The sequence below is a fragment of the Pipistrellus kuhlii genome, unplaced genomic scaffold, assembly GCF_014108245.1.
Source record: "Pipistrellus kuhlii isolate mPipKuh1 unplaced genomic scaffold, mPipKuh1.p scaffold_m20_p_13, whole genome shotgun sequence".
NCBI lineage: Eukaryota > Metazoa > Chordata > Mammalia > Chiroptera > Vespertilionidae > Pipistrellus > Pipistrellus kuhlii.
In genome coordinates, this window is record NW_023425438.1 from 20,439,732 (window position 1) to 20,459,038 (window position 19,307).

At 47.9% G+C, this 19,307-nt stretch overlaps 1 long non-coding RNA gene across 1 annotated transcript in view; it reads left to right on the top strand.

Moving 5' to 3' along the window:
* LOC118717330 overlaps window positions 1–6,596 on the top strand; it is a 7,788-nt gene extending 1,192 nt beyond the window's left edge. Inside the window, exons 2-4 of the long non-coding RNA XR_004987428.2 lie at window positions 620–742; window positions 4,684–4,757; window positions 5,522–6,596. This is a non-coding gene — a long non-coding RNA (uncharacterized LOC118717330). The remainder of the gene's footprint in view (window positions 1–619; window positions 743–4,683; window positions 4,758–5,521) is intronic.
* Window positions 6,597–19,307: the final 12,711 nt, after the last annotated feature.

Consider the following 19,307-nt stretch of genomic DNA (forward strand, 5'->3'; position numbering starts at 1 on the left):
GGGGGTCAGTGTTTTGGCCTGCAAACAAAAATGTTGGCTCTCAGAGTTTCCTTCAGCATTAGGGTTCTGAAGTTCCATGTCAGGACGCAGTTGGTGCGGCATGGCAGGTGAAGGAGGAGCAGAGGGGGCACAGCACTGTCAAGGGGTCTGGTATGTGCTCAGGGTGGTGGGAGGAAGTGGCTCTGATGGTCCAAGACCCTCTCTGACCTTTCACCTGGGAGTGTCTGCTCCCCGCTAGGATATTCCTCACCCCCTGCCCTCCAACCTCCCTTTGCACAATCAGCAGATTCCTGAAAAGATGCCAGGAAATCGGTTTTGGGGTAATCATACCCTGTTCTGAATGCCCAGTGGGGAATGCTGTGTTGAAATACATCTCCCGTAAGTCCTTTCATAAAGTAACCGCCCCCCACCCCTGGACTTCCCCTACCCCAGCTCCAGAACCGCCCCTTCCTCCGCCCCCGGTGCACAGGTGGGAGGTTTCTCTAGAATGCTCCCACTTCCAGCATTCATGTTGCTCCCCTCCAGGCTCCCTTGGGTGGGAGGTGGAAGCCAGGCTGGGGGACCCCCATCTCAAAGGACATAAAGGACAAGTAATGAGAAGTTTGCCCTTTGCCAGCAGGACCTGAGGCCCTGCAGCCGGTGAGTCACAGGAGTGAGTCACCCTGCATTGTGAGTGCAGATGATCCCAGGAGGAAGCATCGGGCAGTGGGAAAAGTTGGCTTTTCAAAGCTGCTCTGGGCATGTGAGTTTACCTGTGTGTACGTGTGTGTGGTGCGTGTGTGTGTGTGTGTGTGTGTGTGGTGTGTGGTGTGTGCATGTGTGTGTGTGTGCAGTGTGCTTGTGTTTGTCCTTGCATGCATGTGTGTACGTGGGTGCTTGGACTCCCTTGAGTGTACATGGTGCAGCACGTATCGGGAAAATTACCATTTCCTAACACAGTTGGGGTAGAAATGACTGTCCCTCCATCACAAGCTTGCGTCTTTTTAAAAATATATATATTTTATTGAAATTTTTACAGAGAGGAAGGGAGAGGGATAGAGAGCTAGAAACACCAATGAGAAACATTGACCAGCTGCCTCCTGCACACCCCCTACAGGGGATGTGCCCAAAAGCAAGGTATATGCCCTTGACCGGAATGAAACCTGGGACCTTTGAGTCCACAAGCCGACGCTCTATCCACCGAGCCAAACCGGTTTGGCACAAGCTTAAGTCTTAAAGGTAACAGGGCCGTGAGCAGTACAGGCATCAGCCTCCGGACCCATCCTCAGTGGTACCAGGGGATGGAGGGCTTGTCCACTCAGCACTGCATCCACCCCACTCGCTCTTCCTGGGGGCCGCCCTTCACCTACTTCCCGTCAATTTTGTCCCTACAGTGTGTCCCCTGCCCCTGCACCTGGACACAGTTTACAAGGCCAGGATTGGGCACAGAACTGGGAAATTGGAATTGGGACTAAGATTCCATCCTCGGCCCAACGGTCCCCCTGACCAGAGCCATATGAAGATGAGGCTGTTTTCCCCACCCTATGGGCTAGAAGCAGAAAAGGCAGCTCCTGGGAGAAGGAGAATCAAGCAGGTGCCCAGAGGATCGGGGAGAGGAGAGGTTTTTCTAAATACACAGCCCTTCTGGGCCTTTGCCCTGCTGTGCTGCTCCCACCCCTGTCCTCACCCTGCAAGACCAGCTCTGCAGTCACCTCCTCAGCAAGGTCTTTCCCAAAACCTCAAGCAGGGCACCCCATCCTCTTCTGAGTCAGCCCCTCTCCTCTAACCAGTCACATCATCAAGGTTGGATTCTGTTTTCCAAAAAAACTGAGCTGCTTTTTAAAATATATATATTTCAGAGAGAAAGGGAGAGGGAGAGAGAGATAGAAACATCAGTGATTAGAGAGAAACATGGATGAGCCACCTCCTGCACTCCCACAACCTGGGCATGTGCCTTTGAACAGAATCGAACCCAGGACTCTGCAATCTGCAGGCTGACACTCTATCCACTAAGCTAAACTGGCTAGGGCTGAGCTGCTTTTTTTAAAAAAAAAGATTTTTTAATCCTCACTCGAGGATATTTTTTAATTGATATTGAGAGAGAGAGCCGTCGATGTGAGACAGCAATTGGTTGCCTCCCAAATGCCACCCAACTGGGAATCAAATAGTGAATGCATCAATAAGTGGGACAGCAAATAGATGTGTGGGTTTTTTTCCTCTCTCTTCCCCTTTCTCTCTTTCTAAAAATCAATAAATGAAGAAATAATTTTCAAAAATAGAAGAAAACTCATTGTCAAAATTCCCTTGGCAAAAAAAAAAATCTCCCTTCTAGTATTTCCAGTGTTTACCAATATGTACGTATACACACACACACACACACACACACACACACACACACACACACACACTGTGACAGCCAGGGGTCGGTGGGTCATGGCGATAGGTGGAGGAAGCGGAGCATCTCAGACACACGACTTCCAAGGGGCGACCAGGACCGAGCTCACCCACAGTGAAGTCTCCCACAGCAGGCCACTGGCCTCTGAAGACATCCCAGAGCTACTGCCCTCCTCTCTCCCCAGGGACCTGACCTCCCGCAACTCAGGCTGGCTGTCTCCAGCACAGACCCTGCACCAGCCGGGCCCTGGGGAAACAGCTGGAACCAAATGACTGCTAAATGGCCAGACCTCCCAAAGTAAGCAAAGGGAAGCCGAGAGGAGAGCCAGGACTGCCAGCATCCACGAGGGAGTTGGCCGAGGGCAGTGAGGCCTGGCCAGAGCCTGGGAACATGCTGCTCAGGGAGCTGGGGCTGCAGAGGGGCTGGTGTAAGAAAGAACAGGAGCTGGGGGACGGAACGGAGGGCAGGGCCAGGGCACCACTCAGATGGCCTGGATCACACTCTTTTCTGGGGCTTCCGGCATATATCTAGCTAAGGCTTAGAGGAGGTGCAGCATAGGTATATTGGGCGGGTGGATGGGTGGGTGGAAGGATGGCTAAACAAAGCAATGAATGCATCTATCGAAGGGTAATGAGTAAATAGTCCTGGTGCCTTTGAAGGTCAAGAACATTAAGGTGACTCAAGAGTGATAAAGATGTTCCCGCTCACTGAGCCCTCTTCCCATCCCTGTGAGTTTGCTCTAAGGAATTAATTCCGAGGAAGAAAACTGCTCTGGCCCCAAAGGGTTGCAGGAGATTCGCTTCTAACACAGCAAGACCAGAATGGCCTGCCTGAGCAATGACCTGAGGCTGAGGAGTAAATCGTAGGAAAACATTACGCAGCCATTCACGTGGTAGTCAGAACGACAGTGTAATAAAAATAAAAATAAAAAGTAACCACATTTTTAAAATATATTTTTATTGTTGGTAGTATTACAAATACACATTTTTAAAATAATATTGAGAAAATAATTTAAAACTTGTAAGCTTGGGGTTATTTAAAAGACAGGTGGAAAGGTGTTTTGGTGGAAAGCACAGCGCAGGCTGGGACATGAGATCAGCCTGCAGGGCCGCTGCCTCTCAGACCCGTCATTCAACATCTTTAGCCTCTGTTTCCGTATCTCAGAGGGGGGACAACAAGCAAACTCCATCTCCTGGTGGGAGGACCACGTTAGCTCTTCCATGTGAGGGGGCTTTGTAAACTGTGCAGCACATCACACATGAGTCAAAGTTACAGATGCCTCTGGGTGGAGAGCCGAAGGAGAGCCACATAAATACAGTTAGAACTGGTATTCAGGGAAATACAAACGAAAACGAAAACAACACACCGTTTCACCCCCTATCGGCTCGCCCAAACACCACCAAACACACACACACAGCTGAAAAGCACAGCGGAATGTCCTCCACACCTGACTGGACTGACCCTGAATCCTGTGGCTGAGGCTGCCTGGGCGTTGCTGTCCACCTCGATCGGGCCACAGACACAGCAGGTGGGACTGTGGGAGGGGCGCCCAGAGACAGAGGGCTCTGCTGTCCCCATTCCCCGGAAAAAGACTGATACATTCGCATTCACTGAGCAGGGAGCACCTGCCACGTGCTGGCACGCTCATGGTTGATGAGATGATAGTAAACACTTAGGCAGTGTTTGCTCTGAGCCGGGAACTTTATAAGTGCTTTTTATGTGTTAACTCAATTAGCCCTCATAACAGCCCATTGCGGATGATACAATTACCCATGCTGGACAGATGAGAACCCTGAGGTATAGAGATCACCCTGGGGCAGCTGGGAGAGCCGGGATCCCAAACCCTCCCCTTCTCACACTCTACCTGACTCGCCTGCTGCAGGCTCCGGACCCACCGTCAGGGTAGCAGGACTCTTTCTGGAGGACAGGTCCACCATGGGTCAGCATTTGGCCATGTTTCCCTGGGGAGCTGGTGTCTTTGGAGCTGGTGTCACTGGTGTCCAGTGAGCAGGGGGCCTGGCCTGGGCCAACCCTGGGGGCTCTTGCCCCCTCCTCTCTCTTCCCAAGAACCCTGCTCCCCCATCTCCAGGCCCCTGAGTTCTGATTTCTATACCCTGACCCGGCTCCCAACACCAGCGCTCTCTCCCTCCAAGTCTTCATTCCCAGGAGGGTGCCCATCCTCCAGTGAAAGGGCCGAGGGCCCAGGGTCACCTGCTGGGCGCTCGCTCCATGACCTGGACAAAGAGCTTACCTTGTCTGAGCCCCATTTCCTCATCTGTCTGTTCAAAGGACATATGTTTTATCCCTAGGTCTAACCACAGAGGGTTGTAGATGGGATGAGAAGGTAGCCTGAGGGGCTGTCACTCCAGCGTTCCCATCTCAGGTACGAGAGAGCCCTTGGCATGGACTGCACTCAGCTTTTTGGCAGGTAAAGGGAGGGCCCATGCTCTGGCTGGCTTGACTCAGTTGATAGTGGGTCAGTCTGCAGACTGCAGGGTCCTGGGTTCGATTCTGACCTGGGCACAAGCCTGGGTGGCGTGCTCAATCCCCAGTAGGGGGCATGCAGGAGGCAGCCGATCAATGATTTTCATCATGATGTTCCTCTCTCTCTCTCTCTCTTCCCCCCCCTCTCTCTCTTCCCCCTTCCTCTCTGAAATCAATAAAGAAATATACTTTAAAAAAAAAAAAAAAGAGGGGGGAAGGGTCCTAAAATCCCCAATAGCCCTAACTCACAGGACCCCAGAATTCAGTACTCAAGCAGTTATTCAGCTCCCACTGTGGGTGCAGATGTGTGTGTGCAAGTGCGTTGGGGCCAGGTGGGGAGAGGATGGAAATGGAAGCCCTAGGCAGGTGGTTCAAATACACAATGCATTGTCCACCAGGTACCTTTGACCGTGGCCTCTTTTGAGCGTGAACATGACCCCAACGAGTCAATAGAGTCATCCCTTTTTACAGATGAGGAAGCAGAAGTCATTTTGAACTTGTCCTTCCATGCTGCCCCCCTAGTCTAGTCAGGGTGGCTGAGAGCCTGGGGCCTGGGGCGGGAGGAGATGCTCTCTGGGGACCAGGGCTTGGCTGAGGCGGCCGGCCTGGGTGCCAGAGCCTCTCGGTTACTCACTGGCTGAGAATATGACTTAATCCCCACAGGCAATTCCACCAGGCACACGCGGAGATGAGAGGGCTGTGACACAGAAGCTAAAAGCCTCAATTACCCTTCGTGACAGGAACAGAGGACATATTTACGAAAAGAGAAGTTTTTGCCTCGTAAATCACACTTGCGAGGAATCAGGAATCAGCGGAGCTGGTGACAGCCAGAGGCAGCCTCTGGGCGAGAGGGGATCACCCGGCCTCACACCTGCTCATTAAACCCAGACCGTGTCCTGAGAGAGCACCTGGGCGTCAGCCAGGGCCAGGAGCGGGCCAGGGCCGGCAGCAAGCAGGGCTGGAGCTCAGGTGCATCCCGGGTTCCCAATCTTGGGGGCTCATAGCTATCCACTGTGGAAGTGCAAGGCTTGGGGGGGCTTTAAAAGACCCTGTCACCTGGGTCCCACCCCCAGAGATGGATGATGTCATTGTCCTGGTGGAGCATGGGAACTGGGAGCTTTAAAAGCCACCTGAATGATTCTGACAGACAGCCAAGGCTCAGCGCTCACGAGGCCTGACCCTGCCTGCCAATCGATGAATCAAACAGCGAGCTTTTAGCAAGTGCAGCCTGGTAGGGGGCCCAGAAATAGGCCAGCTTTCTATCTGGGCTCCTGCACCACGTTGCTGACTCCCATGCCCCACGGGCGACAAAGGCCCTGGAGGCGGCCTGCGCGCAGGACACGGTACCCGGGGAACAGCAGCTACTCCTGCTCGGGGCCCAGAGGCTGGATCTATTTTGGGGTTCCCACCCATGCACGCCAACGCTGCCCGTCCATGCATGCGTCCTCTGGGTCCTGCTTTCTTGCTCCCCTGCCCTTCACAGACGTTCCGGCTGCCTTCGCTGGCCGCCTCAGGCGCGCAGTGGGCACCAGCATGGCGCTGGGCGGGGGGCTCACACGAAGCAGGGGCTCAGGAGTCAACCAAGCTCCCCCAGCACAGAGCGCCCCTTACCTCTTCCCCAGGGGAATCCATCCGCGTGGTGAGCGGCCCCGGAGGGTGCGAGCAGAGACTCAGAAGGGCCTCGTGTTCTTTCCCTGGCGTTGCAGGCGGGCTCCATAGCTTTCTTGTTACTCTTGGATATTAATAAATAGTCCCATACTTTATTAAAATAAAAAAATAAAAAAATAAACCTGCCCCTAACCATTTGACTCAATGGATAGAGCATCAGCCTTGGGACTGAAGGGTCCCAGGTTCCATTCTGGTCAAGGGCATGTATGTTGGTTGCAGGCACATCCCCAGTAGGGGCGTTCAGGAGGCAGCCGATGGGTGTTTCTCATAGAAGTTTCTAACTCTACCCCTCTCCCCTCCTCTCTGTAAAAAATTAATAAAATATTTTTTAAAAAGTCTAGCTCAGGCCGAAACCGGTTTGGCTCAGCGGTAGAGCGTCGGTCTGCGGACTGAGGGGTCCCAGGTTCGATTCCGGTCAGGGGCATGTACATTGGTTGCAGACACATCCCCGGTGGTGGGTGTGCAAGAGGCGGCTGATTGATGATTCTCTCTCATCGACGTTTCTGGCTCTCTATCCCTCTCCCTTTCTCTCGGTAAAAAATCAATAAAATATATTTTAAATAAATAAATAAATAAATAAATAAATAGTCTAGCTCAGTTGAATAGCAAAACCTCAGACTCTCACCTGATTTAAATGTCGACCCTCCTGCCTCCAGGCAGATCAGTCCTGGGGTGGCTCAGGGTCAGGTGCGAGGGTGTCCAGCTGACCCCGGGGAAGATTCCATGGGCTCAGCCTCCTCACGCTGGGGGTCCTGGCCTTGACAATGTCTTCTGCTAAAGTGACAGCACAATCCCTGTCCAACATCTGGCTCTTTACACAATATTCAGACCTTGATGGTGTTTGTTTTCTAATAAAAGCGTTTAAGTATATGAATGTTCATCAGAGTGCAGCTCGTGTTATTACATGAACATGTATTGCTCTCCCCACCTTTCAATAATAACAAAAGTCATATGGGCTCATTGTACAAGCCATACAACCCAGCAATGCATTCATTAAATCCTTCAGCACATAGTTATCTGGTGCCTTCTGTATGCCTGACAAGGTTCTCAGCACTATGGGTACATCAAGAAACACATTAGATGCAGACCCTGCACTCAGGTTCCAGTTTATCGGGGCGTCAGGTAGACACTAGCGATTATGATGTCATGTGATGCAGGAAGATTTAAAAATGCAACCCAAGTCACATGTCATCGCACAGCCCAGAGGTGGTTTGCCTTTTAGTGATGAGTTTCAGGTGTCAGTGTCATTGTTATCACACACAGCATTGGACGGTGACTATTTTCCCATAGCAACAAATATTTTCCAACCAAATGATCTTAGCATTCCAAAGTGTGCATGAATCACAGATATCTTAATCATGGCATCTTCAAAGCTGACGCATTCATGACGGGCTCTTCCTCTGTGGGTGTGTGAAGCGGATAGGAAAGTCAGGATGTGTGGAAGCTAATTGGCCTTCCCTTTCGAATGGCACACACGCATTTGGAAGATTCAGTGCAAGATTCAGCCCCGGCCCTCCACGTGAAGCCCCTGAAAAGCCACCCCTCCACCGACAGGTGAGAGTTCAGAGACACAGAGAACTTGTGTGCCCAGGTGGCCTGTGGGTGGCACCATCAGGGCTCCGATCATGAGGGTCAAGCTGCACCACCCCCAGAACCTTGTAGCCAGGTCTCCTCTGCTCTCTCTGGATTCCTGAGTTACTTGAATAATTGCTTTGATCTTTTCAGTAAAACTCAAGGTGGAGAGAATCAATGGGAAGCTTTTTTTTTTTTTTTTTTTTTTTTAATTCTCACCAGAGGATTTTTTTTTCATTGATTTTTACTTATTTATTTTTAAAGTATATTTTATTGATTTTTTTTTACAGAGAGGAAGGGAGAGGGATAGAGAATTAGAAACATCAATGAGGTAGAAACATCCATCAGCTGCCTCCCACACACCCCCTACTGGGGATGTGCTGGCAACCAAGGTACATGCCCTTGACTGGAATCGAACCCAGGACCCTTGAGTCCGCAGGCCAACGCTCTATCCATTGAGACAAACCGGTCAGGGCTCCATTGATTTTTAGAAAGAGGGAGTGAGAAAGAGAGACAGAGAGAGGCATGGATTGGTCCCCATCCCCACCAGGGCCAGAGATTGAACTTGCAACCCAAGTATGTGCCCTTGATGGGGAATCGAACCTGCAACACTTTGGTGTGCAGATCACTGCTCTAACCACTTAGAAACACTGGCCAGGACTGGAAGTTCTTTTTAAGGGGAGACATTGTATTCCTTGGAGGTGCAATGCTGGACTATTTAACACCTTTTTAATTCCAAGGATGCATTTGGCTCAAACTCCCTTTCCTCAACTGCAGCCAAACTGCTGCTGAATTTCAACTTTATTTAAACTTTGGGGGAGTCTGGTGCGTGTCTTCAGCTGGGAGAGGTTTTTTTCCCCTTCCTTTTAATCAGCTCATAAGTCAATGAGCGGTTTGGGCAATAAAGTTCATAGTTGGAGAAACCAAACACTAAATCACCATCCACATTCACACCCAGGGAGGACAGGCTCAGCTTTCAAGAATTCGGTGTTTGTCTTGGAGAAAACCAAGAGCCTAACCGTAGCCAAGGGAAAGAGAGCAAATGCTGCCGCTCGGCCCGGAGCTGCTCCCCTGCGAGCACGGAGCGGCGTTAGGAGAACCAGAACACAGTCACGCACACGGTCAAAGGACGTTTCTGTGCCGTGTTGCTGGTCGGAAGGTTCTGATCTTGCATTGCCCTACAGGATGTTGAAGTGAATTCATGAAACCATCTGCTGACGGCACCCTCTGTGATTCCGTGTGGTTGTCATTCTCAAGTGATTCCCTTGTGGGTGTTTAATTTTTCCAACTACACTTTGAGCTTCAAGCAGGAACCTGTGGGACTTGGGGTTTGGTTTGTTTTAACATCACCCAACCACCCAGGCTCTTCACACAGGCTCTGCTTGTGATGAGATTGAGGGGGAGAGGCAGATGGGACGGGGAGGGGGGGGGTTATAACATCAAAAGTTGTCGTTCTAGTCCTAACTGGTTTGCTCAGTGGATAGAGCGTCAGCCTGCAGACTGAAAGGTCCCGGGTTCGATTCCGGTCAAGGGCATGTACCCTGGTTGCAGGCACATCCCTAGTAGGGGTGTGCAGGAGGCAGCTGATCAATGATTTTCTCTCATCGATGTTTCTAACTCTCTATCCCTCTCCCTTTTTCTCTGTAAAAAAAGTTAATAAAATATACTAAAAAGAAAAACAGAAGTTGTGGTTCTAGCCTCAGGACACGGAGCAGGCCCCTTAACTTCTCTGAGTCTTGGGTTTCTCATCTGCCAAATGGGGACATCCAGGTCGGCCATGTTTAACATGTCTCATTAAATACAGGGTGCTGGACTGTGAAAGGTGATGTGAAGTTAGCTATTATCTTTACTGTTAAATGCTAATGAGCCACACAGAGACTTGGGTTGTATTTTGAAGACTGTATGTTTCATTTCACTTTCTTCTTGGCAAGTTCCCGAGGAGAAAGCGTTACAGGACACTTCTGGAGCTGAAGAATGAACTATCCATTGGGAGAGCCTAGCACTGGACTAGATTTCTTCTCTTACCTGAAGATCTGTTTATTCCACCACAAGTCTGAGAGGTGAGGAATGTAATTAGCCTTTTTCGGATGGGCAGGCAGAGGCTCGGAGTCCGTTTGGGTGATATTCTTTCTCCAGGTCAGCCAGCTAAGCAGAAGTCACAGGGGTATGCTAGTAAACAGACTCTCTGAGGGGGAAAAAAAAAAAAGCCTTGGTTTTTTTATTTGTAAGGCTTGCCAATTGCTGCGGTATAAATACTCCCCACTCCCGTCTTTCCGCGCCCCTGCTCCCCGTGGCTGATTCACACTAACCTGTAAGAGCTATAGCTGCAGCACTACTGGATCAGTAGCATCAGGAAGCAAACATTTTAGGTAAAGACCATTTCCTGAGCCCATGCCTGAGATGCTCTCTGAAAACAGAGAACCCCCTCGCATCAGGGAGGGAGCAGGGCTGCCTGAATCACCTGGGGCTCCCCCCCCAGCCCTGCTTAGCCAGACCCTCTGGAGCAGGGCCTAAAGGCCTGCCTTCCAATCACAGACCTGGACCTGCACTGAGTTCAGGTACGCCCAGCCCTCAGCCAGCAAGAAGCTGATCAGTCCAGTGACCCCCAAATGCCCCTCCCATTCCTTCTCCCAAAGGTCTTTAAAATTATACGGTTTTCCGCCAAATCTAAGATTGCTCTGATTGTAAGCCTCACCGTTATTTCATTTACCACCAGGGGGAAAAGTGTTGCCAAAGTAAAGATGTTAAAATATGAAAGAGTACATTTTAGAATCGGTGACATATTACACATGTGAGTGCACATACACTCGTATCTCTCTCAGGTTCACAATAGCCCATTAAATATTCTCTTCTTTGAGGGTGAGACTGGGTCCCATTCATCTCTAAGTCCTCAGAGACCCATCAGGCTTGGTGGAATGAAGACATGCCCAACAGCATATCACTGTATACAATTTATGTGCCAACAGCATATCAATATATACAATTTACATGTCCAACAGCATATCACTATATACAATTTACATGCCAACAGCATATCACTGTATACAATTTACGTGCCAACAGCATATCAATATATACAATTTACATGCCCAACAGCATATCAGTATATACAGTTTTTTGATTAATTATCAATAAGTGCCCCAGGTTCCATGCCAATCATTTACACTTAGTCCACACAATAATCCTGTGAAATAGTCACCAGATTGTCCCCAACTTACAGAGGAGGTAAGTGAGGCTTTGTGAAGCCTGGACCTTGGACCCCAGGCCTGAGACTCCTGACCATCCTCGCAGTACTGGCTCGTTTTTCAGTGGTTTCCTGGTGCCTTATTGTATGAGAATGTGTGTTGTGAGTGGAAGGGACTTCTCGTGGCCATTTGGTTCAGGGAGACGTGAAGATGAGTCAGCCTGTGTCGTTGCCCTTGTAAAGGATCGTGTGGAAAGGAGGGAGTCACATCCAGTCAAGAAGACTGCGCAGTTCTGCTCTGCGCTCTGGAATACACGGGAGCCTTTGACGGCAGCCAGCCTGCCTCCTGAACTTGAAGATTAAAAGGCTTTTGTCCCACCTCGCCAAAACCGGTTTAGCTTAGTGGATAGAGCATCAGCCTGCGGACTGAAAGGTCCTGGGTTCAATTCCGGTCAAGGGCATGTACCTTGGTTGCAGGCACATCCCCAGTAGGGGGTATGCAAGAGGCAACTGATCGATGATTCTCTTCATCATCGATGTTTCTAACTCTCTATTCCTCTCTCTTCCTCTCTGTAAAAAATCAATAAAATATATTTAAAAAATAAAAAAAATAAAAAAATAAAAATAAATAAAAAAATAAAAGGCTTTTGTCCCACCTGCAAGCAAACAGCAGTGAATCCCGCATGGAAGCGCTCTGTGTTCCTGCCATTCACCCCCCTTACACCATCTACAGAAAGGTCTCCCACCAAACCTGGTTCCTCTACGAACAACACGTGTATCAGGTCTGGGTACTGACTAGCATCATTCCTCATATGTTTTTTTTTTTAATCTTTTTGTTTTCCTAATTATAAAACGGCAATAGGATAGAGCAGTTTGCATAGAGAGCATTTTGTATGGACCGCCATTTTCCAACTCCATCACAGCCACTGGTTTCACGTTTACATGTCACCTCTGGACTTCGCCCACATACATATTTTAGCTTCATTGTTGTCAGAGTCTGTTGTGACTTAATTTTCCGAGTGACATGAACAGCCCCGAGAGAGGGTGCTCACACCAGCATTGGGTCCGCCCGCAGCTCTAACTAAACCTTTCTCTGTTCCCCCCAAAGACCACAGCTACACTCCCTTGCACCCGCAGTACAGGGCCACGCACCTGTGACAGGGACAGTGTCTCTAGTAAGTGAAGCGTAGCATTAGGTCTGACACAGACTAGGTGCTCAGTGAATGCAGAACAGCTGGACCTTGGATAGTCTGTTGACCTCCCCGTGTTTTTCCACTGGTCTGCATTGCCTCCTGACAGGAGGAACAAAAGAATGCAGCAACGACTCTGCCTGGGAAATCCACGCAGGCAGGGGAGGTCAGGAGGAAGAGTTGGGTTTTCCAGGAGTAAAACAGAACTGACTCTAAAATAATAAATAGCCCTTGGAAGGGATACGAAGGGCTGGAAATGGACATTCTATGAGGCGCTTCTGCCATCTAGTGGTTAATGTTGCCAATGACAAATTGTATATCCAACCTACTGAGTTCAATAGTCAGGATCAATGATGATAAAAAATAAATAAATAAATAATCCCAGAATCTTAAAATGTTGGCATTCAAAGAGTCATCACAGGCAGAGAGTCAACAAATGCTGGTCCCAGCCCCTGCAGTTCACTGGAGGGAGGTGGGTAGTCCAGGAGACAAGACAGACTCAGGTCCACTGTGTAGGATCCCTAGCACCTGCCAAAGCAATGCCACGTGGAAGAGGAGCAGACCCCAGAGAATGGCCAGCCGAGGAGCGATGGGGACTGGAATATTACTTTAATGCACATCTATTTGGCTTGCAGTTTTTTTAAACACATCATTTTAGTGCTTATAATTATTTATTGCTACCAACCCTTCCTAGATTCACTTCAGGGAACCCATGGAACTGGGTGGGGGGGAAACCACATCTTTGTTTTCACAAACCTCAGGATGAAATTTAGCATTTTCTTCAGTTATAAATTAAGCAACAGACTGTGCTGGTATTATCAGAATGTGTGACTTCACCATTCAGAGCGATTATAAAATATTTTCCTATCATAGTATAGTTGTCACAGGTATCTCAGATCATTTATGCATCACACTGTGAAATTAAAGCAACGATTAGACCTGCTGCTAGATCTTATTAATGTTAATTATGAATCACATGTTACTAAATTGGTCTCCTTTTAAAATATTTGAACATATGTATCTTAATTTAATTGGTTTCTTTGAAATCGTGTGTGTGTGTGTGTGTGTGTGTGTGTGCGGTGTTTTTAATGCATTTGAACACGTTATTTTTTAAAGGAATCCATAGACACAAAAGGTCAAGAACAGCTGTTCCAGGGCTCAGAGAAGGGCCAGGTGGCCAAAGGCTGGACTATCAGAGAAGAGTTCCCAGGTGTCTTTTTTTTCTCTCAGTTTTTATTAAGATATAATTGTCGTAATTATCTCTATACTTTATTAAGAGGTACCCCATGGAGCAATTTCAACACAGGCCTTACCTGGGGGAGCAGAGCCAGGCTTCGCCACAGTATAAACCTGGGTTTCTATGGCTTCTCCTATGTCCAGTCCAGCAAACGGGTCCCTTGGGAGAGAATCTGAGAAGGCATTCACACTAAGAGATAAATGACTAGGAACACCTCCATTTCAAGAGGTGTTCAAAGGACTGACCCTCTGTTGATGAAATTTGGTTGGTGTGGCACACGGGGTCAGCCTGCCTCCACACACCCCCCACACACACACACCCCGACTTGCCCATACGCATTAGAAAGGTCCCCTTGGTTATAAACAGCATAGAAACCAAGTTGCCCAGACTCAGAAAAAGACAATTCAGTGGGATTTCACTGGAACCCAAGGAAGGGTGGAACCACGAGCTCAGGCAAGAGGTGTCTGGGGACCTTCTCTTTAGAGCTGCGCTTCTGCACATGTTACGGGGCACCTAGTAAAGAGCACATTCCTACTCGGCCAATCCGGGGTGACACCTGAGGTAAACAGTCATGAAACCCCGGGGAAACGCTGGTGGTCCTCGGACCACACATTCAGTAGCCAGGGCACCACTCCCATGCCGCCGCCACTGTGCCTTCCTGCTGCTGTGTCCTCCGTCCCAAACATCAAATCTCTGGGAGAGAGGGTGTGTTGGCCCAACTTGAGTTGGTATCAGGGCCTTGCTCTGAAACTATGGTCCACAGATAGGGCCTTATAGCCTGGGTGTGTCCACCTTCGTGGAAGGGGAGAAATGTTATCAGAACAGTCAAGAGACAGGCACGCATGTGCCCGAGCTAAAGGGAGGAAGCCACCTCGAGGCAGAGGAAGTCATTGACTACAGCTCTAGCCGCACCATCAGCCTCTGTTCTGTGCTCTGATCCTTCTACACACTGTGCTCCCACCCAGAGACTTGCTGCCTTTGATGAGGTTGTTATTGATGGGGTCCTGGGCTCCCCTGACCCAGAGGATGTGAGAATGGGCACTTCCAAAACCCTTCAAAGCCATCGCAGGGACACTTGATTAAGCACCCTTGTCCCTTCAGATATGGGACCACTACTTCCTTCTCACCCTCCACAGCACCCCTAGAAGTTAGCTATGAACACCAGAGCCTGCCTCATGGATAAGCCGTCACTTTCGTGAAAGTCAAGATCTCTCCCTAAGATCTCCCCAATGTGAAGACGTGTTGGATCTCTCAGGTTCACCACCTGTAGCCACATACTCCCTCCTCACCCCTTGACGGCTCGGTCCTGTGGGACTCCAGCCATTTAGGCCAGCCTCCCCTACTCCCCGTCCAGCAGGGTACAAGGACCTCCTCAAACCTTCTCCCCACTCTGGGCAGCAGGGCCTTTTAGCCTTGGCAGGCCTGGCCTGTATGTCCTTGCCCAGCCAGCCAGTGGGAGGGCAATTAGAAATTCATGGACAGAAAATGCCCTGTGCAGTGTTTCCTTTCGATCTGGCAGAGCGAAGCAAATTCTCTGAAAGCCTCTCAAAGAAGACTGACTGTGAGCACAGGCAGTACCTCCCCGGGGGCCCGAACACCAACCAACCGGCCCTGTCCAACACTGTCCCAAGGTTCACTGCCGTGGTGGTATTGAACAGACCTTGTCTTTCAAAACTGGTTTTTTTAAATTAAACTTTTAATTATTTTTTTATTTAAGTATACAGGATTATATTAGCTACATTAGCTTCAGATGACTTGACATTTTTAGACCTTACCATGTGATCGCCCCACTAGTTCTAGTAATCATCTGGCATTTGTCACCCTGCCCTTTAAACATTTTAGTTTGAAATAAATGGGTCCATACCCATTCAGTTGTAAGAAGTCATAGGGAGACCCTGTGTACCCTAGGCCCAGTTCCCCAAGGGCAGAATCTTCCAAAACAGTAATACAACATCTCACCCAGGGTATTAACACCGATAGAGTCAAGACAGAGAACGTTTCCATCACACCTCAAGGATCCCTCCTGCTTCCCATCAATAGCCACGCCCACGTTTCTCCTGCTCCCACCCCCAAATCTGGTCTCCCACTTCAGGAGCCCTGTATACATGGAGTTACGGTGTGTCACCTCTGGGACTGGCTTTTTCTCTCCTCAGCATAATGCTTGGAGATTCTTCCAGGTCACCATCCATATTGGCAGTTTGTTCCTTTGGGCTGCTGAATAGTGTCCTGCAGAATGGATAACTAGAGCTTGTTTCACTATTTGCCTGTTGAAGGACGTCATGGTTGTTTCCAGTTTGGGGCAGTTACAAATTAAGCTGCTCTAAATATTCATGTGCAGGTTTTGTGCCAATATAAATGCCCAAGAATTCAGTTGCTGACCCCATGGAAGGTGCATGCTTAGTTTTTTATGAAACTGCCTAATTGTTTTCCAGGGTGCCTGTTTTATTTCACAGTCACCATCTGAAGTATAAAAAAACTTAATTTTCTTTGCATTATTTTACCCTCCCCCATTGGCAACATCAATGTTTTAAATATTTCCTCTACTTATATTTAGAATCACATCAGACCGTATTATAATTTTTACTTCAATGATTAAATATACGAGAGAAGGAAGGTCTATTGTATTTAACTGTTTTTCTTTTTAAAATTTATTTTCATTATAGTTGAAATATTGTATTAGTTTGAACATTCATATACCTTACAAATAAGTCTAGTTATTCATTATGTTGTTATTACTGTAGTATTGACTATATTCCCTATGCTGTACACTACATCCCAGGACTATTTTCTAACTGGCAGTTTGTACTTCTTAATTCCCTTTCTCTTTTCCCCATCTCCTCTCTCCCCCCAAATTCCTTTCCCACTGGCAACCATGAGTTGTTCTCTGTATTTATTAGTTTCTTTCTTTCTTTTTTTGTTTGTTTTTGGTTTTTTAGATTCTGCATATAAGTGAAATCATCTGGCATTTGTCTTGCTCTGTCTGACTTATTTCACTTAGCACAATTCTCTCTAGATCCATACAAGTTTTCACAATAATAGAATTTCATTTTTTTTATGGCTGAGTAATATCCCATTATATATTGGGGTTTTTTTTTTTATTGTTCCTCTCTGTGTAAGAACTTCCTTTAACTATTATTTTAGGGTAGACCTGCCGGTGAGAAATTCTCTTCATTTTCCTTTGCCTAAGAAAATCTTAACTTCCTCATCATTTCTAAATGATATTTTCTCTAGATACATGATTCAGGATTGAGGATTCCTTTTTTCCCCCAGCAATTGGAAGCTGTTGTGCCACCTCTCTCTGGTCTCCATGGTTTCTGATAAACTGAAAAATATAACCAAATAAAATAACCATATTTCTCTTATAGGTATTGTTTCACTCTCACTACTTTCAAATCTTTTGTGTCTATAATTCTCAGAAGGTTCACAATGATGAGTCTTGGAGTCGGTTTCTTTGGGATTATTCTCTTTGGAGTTTGCTCAGCTTCTTAAACCTGTAGGTCTTTGAATCCCTGTTCAGCTCCTGCCTCCTTTTCCTCCAGGTCTGGGACTCTGATGGCGGGAAGAATATTATATCTTTTGATCGAGTCTCACATGTCCCAGAGGCTCTGCATATTCATGGGTAGTCCATCTTCTCTGTTGGTCAGATTGTAGCTTGATCTATCTTCCAGTTCACTGATTCTTTCCTCTGCCCCCTCCACTCCACTGAGCCTATCCAGTAATGTTTTAATTTTGGTTATTTCACTGGTTATATTTTTCAGTTCTCAAATTTCTATTTGGTTGTTCTTTGTATTTTCTATTTCTTTGCTGAGACTTGGTTGTGGTTCTTTCTCTGTTTGATGCATGGTCATAATTGTTAAAGTAATTTTTTTTTTTTTTATCATGGCTGTTTTAAAAACTTTGTCCAACAATTCTAACATCTGTTACCTCAGTGTTGGCATCTTTTTTATCCCTCAGTCTGAGATGTCCTGGTTCTTGGTATGATGATTTTTTTTTAATTGAAATCTGGACATTTTTGTATTATGTAATGAGACTGGAACTTATTTAAACCTCTGTTTTAACCAGTTTTTTGACATCACTCTAGCAGGGGAAGGGAAGGGTGCTGCCTCATTACTGACAGGTGGAGGGAGATGTCCAGACTCTCCACTTGGCCTCCATTGACACCCAAGGCCAGGAGCTCCTCGTTACTGCTGGGCAGGGGAGGGAGTCTGCACACTGCCCGCATCCCCTGCCCCCGCCATGGTCTTCTACACTGCAGTGGAAGGTGGGCCTGTTATCCCTGGGCGGTGGTGAAGGTCCTGACCCTCCACTAGCCTCCTCTGAACACCCTGGGGGGAAGGGGAGGGAAGCCCAGGTCCAGGTCCCCTGTGTGTTCTCCACTGACCCTGTTGGCAGGAGACAGGGGGCTTGTGAATGCCCAGGGCGTGAGGAGAATGCAAATTCCGGCTCCCTACTTGGCCTCCTCTGGCATCACCTCAAATACAGGAAGGCGGAGGGGCGCCTCGTGACTGTTTGGCAAGGGCGGAAGTCTAGGCTCCCCAGTCAGCCTTTGTTGGCAGGGCAAGATTTCCCTGCAGGGTTTGGCTGGAGTAGAGAAGTTATTGTCTAAAAGTTTTCTGCCTTGTAGGCTAGCCTTTCCTTCATCCTTTGGCTAGAGAAAGATTTCTTTCTTTCTTTCTTTCTTTCTTTTTTTAATGTCTGCTCCTTTTGGCAATTCAGGGTTGCTGGCTTCCTTAGCTCCAAGTCTGAGAATATATGAGAGAGAGAAAAGACAGGAAACTTACCTCCATATTGTTGCTTAGGTCCCAAGCCTCTAGCCAGTCTGACTTCTCTCCACCTTCCAGTCTGCTTATGTCTGTCTTATGCATAATGTCCCATGGTTTTGTTGTGCTTAGAGTCCATCTTGTCAGAAGCAGAAATCCTATAATTATTTAACATCCAAGAAGTTCAGACATAACATTCATGGCTCCTGCTACTAATTTCCTGATGGATACTTGATTAAATTCTGGTGATAATGAATTCCCTCTTGAAGTCGAATGTGATTTAGCATGTTTTATTGGGCAAGAATATTTGTGTTCCCCTCAGAAACTTCAGGGGAAGCCTGGCATGTGACTTTATAAAATAAAACTTTCTTTTTTCTCAAACAATGGATATTTATTAGATCCATGCCCCTGAGGACTCATCAATTTCTTTGTTCTTCTCCAGCTCATTGAGGGGGGCACTAGGCTCCTCAGCAAGGCTGAGAACAGGTTAGGTTTGTGTTTAGCACCTACTCTCCCAGGCACTTTCTAGATGCTTTATATATTTTTCTTCATTTTGTTCATCCTTGTAGCCACTCGGTAGGTGTATTATTAAAGCTATTTTTTACGTGAGAAACTGAAGTTCATAGAATAGCAGGCCTAGGGTTTCAGCTCAGGCCTGCCCAAGTCCAAAGTTTGTGCTCATATAAGGCTGACTCTTTGGGGTATATTTACCTCCATTTTAGAGATAAGGAAGCTGAGTACAGAGGTGTTTCTCATCATTCTGGAAAACCCTTGATGTGAGCTATGGGAATGCCAAGGCCTCAGAAAGGGGATGGGAAGGGAGGTACCGTAACAGGTT